Raw genomic sequence first — 8,101 nt, forward strand, 5'->3', positions numbered from 1 at the left:
AAAGGAGAGGTGAGAGTTAGGATCATGCCTCTCTAGACCTATGCGGAGAGGGATGAGAATGGTTGGGGAACTAATGGGTTCAGAGTGGGGAAGTCAGGCCACAGTAAGGAGGACAAGGCCAGCACAAGTGAGGGAGAGGACTGAGGATCAGGTGGGGAACTAAAGGTAGCAAGGTGAAAGAAGAAACCTAAGGCCTAGGAATTGAAGTTGCATTGTACCTGCAGCAGCAGTGACAAGGGAGCCCTCTGTCCCAGCTCTGAGATATCATAAAAGAGACAGGGAATGACAACAGAAAGACTTCTGCAGTGGATCCTGTGCTCCAGCAGGGCAGTTGTCAGGGAATGGGACTCCTTCTCTGGGTGTTTCTAGGTGAGAGGCAGCAGATGCGTAGCCCCTGTTGTCTCTGGATGCTTGAAGGGACAGAAGCTCAGTAGTTGCATGGGGCAGCATTGTGTTGTGTGGAACTGGACCAGAGTTGATTCAGCAAAACCTGTGACGGAGCCAAGTGTCAGAGTGGGGCACTGGCATGAGGGGGAACTTTACTCCCAAACTCTGTAATGGTTTCTTTCTACAGGGATGTTATGGCAATGGCCTGAGCCCTCCCCCATCCCCAACTTCTCCCTCACCCCTTTCCTGGTGGAGTCACCACAGCCCTGTCTTGGGGGAACCTTAGTCTATGGCAGGGGCTGGGGAGAACTAGGCCTGTTTTTCCTGTCAAAAATGGGGTAGGCCCAAGTGGGGATGAGGAGGGAAATGCTCATTCCCTTCAGACTACAGGGAGCTCCCCTGAGTGTCTGATGGGGCCCCTCTTTGCCACAGCCCTCTGCCCCTGGGGATTGGAAAGGCTCATTTTGCCCTCACACCAACGCTAGCTCTTCTTCCAAAGCAACCAAGACCCCTAAAGGGAAGGGAGGGCTGCCCTTGGGCTGGGTGTTAGGAAACCAGGGCATGGGAACTCTTGCTTAGTAGTTAGACACCTAAAGCATAGCTGCAGTCCTGGTCAGTTCCCCAGGAAGCAGGGGGTATAGAGGGGGCTGACAACAGAGCTAGATTCAGGAGCCATAACCGAAGTGAAAAAAGGCCAGCATCTCAGGCATAGCTAGCGACAGGGTAGGCTGTGGGTTAAATGGGATCAGGAGTCACAAGCCAGAGCCAAAGTTTGAACCTGAATCAAGATCTGATAACCAGAATTAGGGAATACCAAGGGTCATGCCAGAGTCAGAACCAGAACACCTGCAAGGAAATGCAGAGAAGGTCAGTGTGGGGCATTGTCTCAAGTTGAACATAAAGCTAAGGAGGCTTGGATATTTCATGGCCTAATCCCATCTTACCGTTGTTGCTCAGCGTTGCTTCGCTATGGCACATTTCGACTCTCCTGCCACATCCTCAAATGTCTTTGATGTTATTAGTTGTGTAGCAGGCTTACCTTTTGGAGCTTGGGTTGAGTCCCAGACTTGAGATTCTGCTGTTTTGACTGGTGGAGCACATCCACCAATCAGGAGGCAGCAAGAAGAGTGAAGTCACGCCCCTTTCCTTACACCAGACCTGATTGTAGACTGCAACACTGTCAGATCCAGAAGACTTCAGGGGTGGAGCTCTGAAGAGTATATTTCCTGAGTGGGCGGGGGAGAGGAGCTCATGCCAGACCTGATTGTAGACTGCAACACTGTCAGATCCAGAAGACTTCAGGGGTGGAGCTCTGAAGAGTATAAAAGAAGCTGAGTGCTCAGCACAAGGGGAGATGCACCAAGGGACAAAATGGAGTGGAACTGGGACGAGCTGCCCAGTGGGGTGGTTCCTGTTGCCCCTGAAGTGCTCCAGAAGACAGCCCATGGTGGCGGGGGAGCAGAGGGTGGCTCTGGTTCTAGTACATGGTGCGCAGAATAGTGCATGGGGATTTGGTGCAGGTGGTGCTGCATGGAGCCAGACCTTGGAAGCAAGGGGCTCAGGTCTGCAACCCCTGCTGCATGGAGCTGGATCCTGGGAGCCATGACAGGCAGCAAGGGTTTGCAACCCCTGGCAAATGGCTAGGGCCTCGCTGCAGAGGGCTGGGACATGGCAGAACCTGGACCCTGGGAGCTGATAGCAGCAGCTCAGGTCTCTAACTCCCAGCACAGGGCCAGGGCTTGGGCCTGATTTTGCTGCAGGAAAGGCCCCAGAGTGAATTGAGCTACAGCATTGTATGAGGTGGCCTGGGCCTCCAAACCCAGCGAGAGGGCAGTAGCCTCCAGGAGCACAAGGCTGCTCAGGGCCATTAGTGGGCAGGTGGCTGGAATGGAGCCAGAACCTGAGAGGCTTGGCATTGAGAAGCAGTTCGGGTGGAAGAGTGCGGATCCCCCTTCGTGGCCCTGGAGTCATGAGTTATTGGGCAAGGGGGTCCCAGAGGGGAGGAGACTCCTTGGAAGGCGGGGTAAGGAATTGTGAAAGGGCCTCCTGAACGATAAGGGTCCTGGCCAAGTCCTGGAGGGTGGGGGCGTATTGGGAGCCAGCCCCTTCTCCCCTTCCAGGAGCTGGTCAAGTTGTCTTTTCCCCTAGAGGAGATTCTAATAATCACAATTATATTGACACCATGAAGGAGGGGATGCACCTTATATTTTGTATTCAGTGCCTCATAATTTGTCATTAATAACCATTTGTTGCTTATTTGTTATATATTTGGATGAGTATGTGTACATATCTTGTTAAACATCTGCCCCTTGGTGACACTTCCCTCCAATTGCCAGTATTTATCTGGGTCTGTCTAAGTGTGTTTGTTGATTATCTGAACTCACTTGTATTTACCTGCTCCAGATTTCTTATTTACCTGTGTGGGTTCAAGGCCCTTCAGAGCAATCCTTTAGAAGTCCATTATACATGTATAGCAATTGATATATTTCTAAATAGAGTGTTGAATATATGTATAGATAAAGGGTTATTAGTGTTATTCTTTCTTTTTGTAAGTTGTACTTATATTAATACATTTGTATATAGTTACATTTTATAATTGTCCTGGCCTGGATATATAGGGACAGAGAGAAACTGAAAGTGGTCTGCAGTTTCGCCTACAGCACACACGTCAGCTAACAATCCCCTTCAGTCAGAGGAGGAGTACTTATCTGAGTACACCCAGGCTACAGCTGGGAGGGGTTTCTTGTGCTCTACTGTAGTTTGTCACCGGCCACTTCCACTGGGATTTCTTCTGGGACTCCAGCCTCCCCCACACCCCAGCCCAGTGCCACCCAGTTGTTCCATTGCCAATTGAAATCATAGACTTTCTTCAGTGAGATAAATTTCTTTATTTTTATATTTTTCATTTTAGGCTTTATCTGTATATGTCTCAATGACTCAGAAGAAAAAGGACTCACCGGCTTCCACCTGCATCAGGTAAGTCTTGCCTATTGTCGTGGTAGGGCCTGATGTGCCCCCATCCCAAGGTTCCCTGCTTGAAATTGGAAATTAAATAGTTGAAAATAAAACAGGAGAGCCCTTTCTGGGGTTTTTAATCCTGGGGTTTGCTCCCCATAGTCCCACTTATCTCCATTGCCATTTAACTAAAGAGAAAGAAAAAACCAAACCTGCAGCTTCTGCTAGTAGCTGCGGATTCTCTCACAGTGTGCTTATCCCAGGTGGAGCTCTCCCACCACTTGCACCATGCCTCTCAGTGGCGTCCCTTCAGCTGCAGGGTCGCAGATCAGTAAAGCACTGCCAATCTCCCTTCCTGGCTTGGAACTGGCTTTTGGGGTCCACCCCCTCTTGCCCGCTGTCTCGGACTTCCACTTCTATTTCTCTCTGCCCTTTTGCATCCAGTGCACTGCCCCTCCTTTCCCAGAGCCTCTCTATTCTCATGGAGCAGCTGCATCAGAAGTGTCACTCCCGCAGCTCTTCCCTCACTTCTGTCTCTTCCCCAGCAGGCCCCTCTTTCTTTGCGGGGAGATTTTCCATCTTTTCACGCTGTCCTGCTTGTTCTTCTCCACAGTCAGCAACAAGAATTTTCACCTTTACCTGGACAAGAAGACTAGGACTGTGTCTGGCTTTTAGGAACTGTATTGATTGAGGCCTGTTGCCTATGGTTTCAGGGGATTGCTTGCCCTGATCACCTCATTCAGCCCATGCAGAAGCAGGGTGCTGTTCTGGGCTTGTTGCAGGTTGTGCTTGCTTTAGGGATGACTTGTTCTCATCTCCTGATTGGGATTGAGAGGGTACAGGGTTCTGGCTTGGCCTCATATGGTACCTCTCTTCCTAGGGCAACCTCTGGGTGATTTCAGGCCAGGTTTCTCTGGGTGGGCCTGATGGGAAGCTCTAACTAGGTCAGGAGAATTCTTGTTTTATGTGGGTTCCCCTGAGTGGGCCTATGGCTCATGGCCTTTCTAGGCATTCTCCAACTGTTCAGGACCTTTTTTTTTTAACTATAAATTCCTTATGTGCCTGAACTAGGTGCTGAATCAGGTAATTGCAAGTGAAAGGTTACTCATGTGATAACCGCAGTGATTGGGTAGTATCCAAGGTACTGATGATCAAATTTGGTGGAGGAGCAGCTTGTTTTCAGATGCTAACCCATACTTGGCACAGAACAGGCTATGCTGGGTGGAGGAGTTGTCTGTGTTGTCACAGGAAAATTTGTCCAGGATTAGAAGGGTGATCTGGTAATCCTGGTGGAAGTTTAAACAATACCACAGGTACTGCTCTTACACCTGGGGGACTTATTCCATATGCACATTGGCCTGTGGGTGGTACGCAGATTAAAGGGACTGCTCCACCCCAAAGCCAGAAACATTCCCACCAGAAACACAACATGGACTGAGGTCCCTGGCCCAGCACAATGCTAATAGGAATACTATGGAGTTATAGAATAACTTCCAGGAGCAATTGAGAGTCTTCGTGGGAGAATGGCACCCTACAAAATGGACTGTTTTAGTGAAGCCCATTTAGTAAGGCTCCCACTTCCACCACCAGGATTGCAGTGTGGCCCTGGAAGCAGGGAACGTCTGAGATAAGGTCCAAGGACACCATGGCTCAGAGTTGGGGAGGAAGGGCTGCAGAAAACTAAAGGGCTTGATCCTGCAATGTTTAATGCAGGGAAAAGGTGTCACAGGATGTAATAAGTTTTTGCATCTACTCACATCTTTGGCCACCAGAAGAGCCAGACCAGGAACTTCCCAGTCTTCCTGTGGCCCAAGTGTCCTATCACCAGGGAATCATGATAGAGTCGCAGTACCTCTACCAATCATTGTCCTTTGAGGAGACAGATGCAACTCAATGGCAAAGGATGCCCTACTCCTGCCTGAAATCCTGTCCTTTGGTCCCCTGGTCAAGCAAGGTTGGAGAAACTCTGGAAAGCAGGGCGTCTTGGCAGAGGGCTGAAATTTCACATCCAGTCCCTCTCTCTGGTCTCACTGGCAAAGTTTTTGAGCCTAAGAACCATGGATGTCAGCAGTGGCATGGTGTCCAGGTACTGACCCTTAAGGGATAAAACATTTACTTTGCCATTGTGGACTTCTGGTTGGGGGAGTTATTATGTTTAAATTAAACTTTATTTTAAAGTTTGTCCTTTTTTTTGCAAGCCACCCCAAGCCTTGTTTGGAAGGGGAGTGCACAGTCACATTTAAGGTGAAAATATTGCATAACATATTGCCCCCTCCCCCACCGCCTATAAAAATAAAATAAACATGACTGTTACCAATAGTCTAGGGAAGTTCAAGATCCCCACTTTTGTGACAAAGTATTAGCAATGCCTTTTGTGTTACACTTAATAGGAATGTCTTCCAGATCATAACCCTGAAAAGATCCACTTCAGCTGTGTAGCATTGATATTTTACTGTTGATGTATGCAGGCCAGCGATGAATGTGTATGCAGTGAAATGTCTCCTGAATGCCTATTTTTTTTTCAACTTCTTAAAAACCCACACAATGGCTAAATATCCCTTTTCAACTGCTGCACAGTATTTCTCCCTGGGGAACAGTTTTTGGCTCAGGTACATAAGGGGCTGTCCCTCCCCTCCTTAGCATCTGCCTACATTGACACTTTTCCCAGCCCTGTGGCTGAGCGTGTTGTAACACCTTACAATTAGTCCATAAGAAAGGCACTTATAATGTGAGTATTCCTGCATAAAAATGTGAAAATTCCTGCTAAATTCCCTTTGAATGTCTCAAAGTTAAGTCATTTTGGGTGAGGATTACCTCTGAGTCTTGTTACCCATCTTGTGTAACACCACTCTGCTCCATGGAGATAAAACAAACCCTTTGCAATCCTCCAGCATCTCATTATGCACTGTTCCCACCCAGCCTCACATACACAGCAGGGGTAAAGCCCAGGCATCCTGGCTTCTAGCCTTGCCCCTGGTTGCAAGTTAGAATTGTAGAAATCAGAAATGGTATTAAGCCTTAATGCGCAGCTGCTCAGAGCACTTTCTAATGTTAACATCACATAGCATTCTGCAGCTTTTGTAATGCATAAGGGTAATGTGTAACAGCATCCTGAGTGATACCAAAAATAGTTTATCAGGCCATATCACATGTTACACTTAGCATGTGTTAAATGCACTTAAAATATAACACTAGCCAAATCTACATAAGATATGGACTGCTTACTAGCTTGTTACTACTACACAGTAACATTGCATGGCAGGAAGCGTGATGCAAGGCTACCGTGCAGTAGTAATAAGCTACTGTGCAGTCAGTGTCACCTGAAAGTCTTTGAACGTTGCTGCTGCTCAGTAACTGGTTATTGCACAGTCATTTAGTATTTGTATACACAAGTCTTACAGCATCATATTCATTAAATTCTTCAGATCTGGTAACAAAGTTTCTTTCCTGGAAATGGCTGTGGTTATGGACGTGTTCATCTGAAGCCCTTCCAAAAGGGAAAGGTTTCAAAAGGAGAGCTGCTGTTTGGAAGCATGCAGCAACTGCTATGTGTGGGACTTCTAGTTATGCTCAGCCCTGGTTAAGATGAGAGAGAGCTTGGGAGGAAAAGCCTCAATAACTGCTAAATGATCAAATGAGAACATGCATCACTGACAACTGAATGACCTAATAAGAAATGTGGAAAAAAAAAACCCCAAAGAAAAAAAAACCCCAAAACAAACACTAATAAGCAGAGAGGTTAAGTCAAAAAGGCTGTGTAAAGAATAAAGGAAAAATTAATGAAGATAGGTGCTGAGATAAGAGAAGACCTTAAAATACCAAGTGTGCAAGCCTGGTAAAAAAAAAAAAGAGGAAAAATGAACTTCTCAGGAAAAGGTCAGATAAACATTGTAATGAAAGTTGGTTATTTCAGAGATTAATATAGGTCACGCAAGCCTTCAGGGTGTGTAACTAATGCGCAGCATTGCTACCATTGTCCTGGGAAATTTTGTTGACTTGGGCTAATTTTTAAACAGACCAGCTAATGCAGTATCCAAGTGACCATAAACCTCTCCAAGCTTTATCCATCCAACCAAAAATTGAGTCATTCTTTCTGTGTCACACATGGGATCCAGCACACTGCTTGTGGCCAGCAGCCTCTTGCAGTACACAGTTCCCAGCAGCCTGAACATTGAGAATGATGATCAAAACACTACCCAAAACATATCAGAAGAACAATAGGTTATAAGTTACATGTGAACAAGCCAATAATGATACAAATGTAGCAAAGCTAGTCCAATTTTAAATCTGGATGAAACAGTGTTAAAGTTTTAACATGGCTTTCAAAATGGCTCCATATCTTTTGTGTGTGCGTATTTTGTCCATTATCAACCTGTTACAGTTCATCTTGATTAACTTTCCATACAGTGGTCTACCCAAAGGTATCCTGGGCACATCTATATGAGACACTTAGTGTGCATTAGCTTAATAACACGGTGCAGTATTGTAGCAGTTATTAACCATGCTAATAGCCTACTGCACTGTGTTATTAGGATAATGTGCAGTAAGCATCACAAAATAACTATGTGCTGCTGCTACTGTACAGTAACTCTATTTACTGTGCATTCAGCTAATACCTCTTATTAGAGGCAGGCATGGCTGGTGAACTCAGACGGGTAAGGGGGCTGAAGTCACATGGGGAGAGGCTGCATCTGGCTGGGAGCGGGAGCGGGGGTGGGGTGAGGGGGTGGGTTGCAGCTGGCCAGGCACTCCAGCTGGG

This window comes from Alligator sinensis, unplaced genomic scaffold, assembly GCF_000455745.1.
Source record: "Alligator sinensis unplaced genomic scaffold, ASM45574v1 scaffold634_1, whole genome shotgun sequence".
NCBI lineage: Eukaryota > Metazoa > Chordata > Crocodylia > Alligatoridae > Alligator > Alligator sinensis.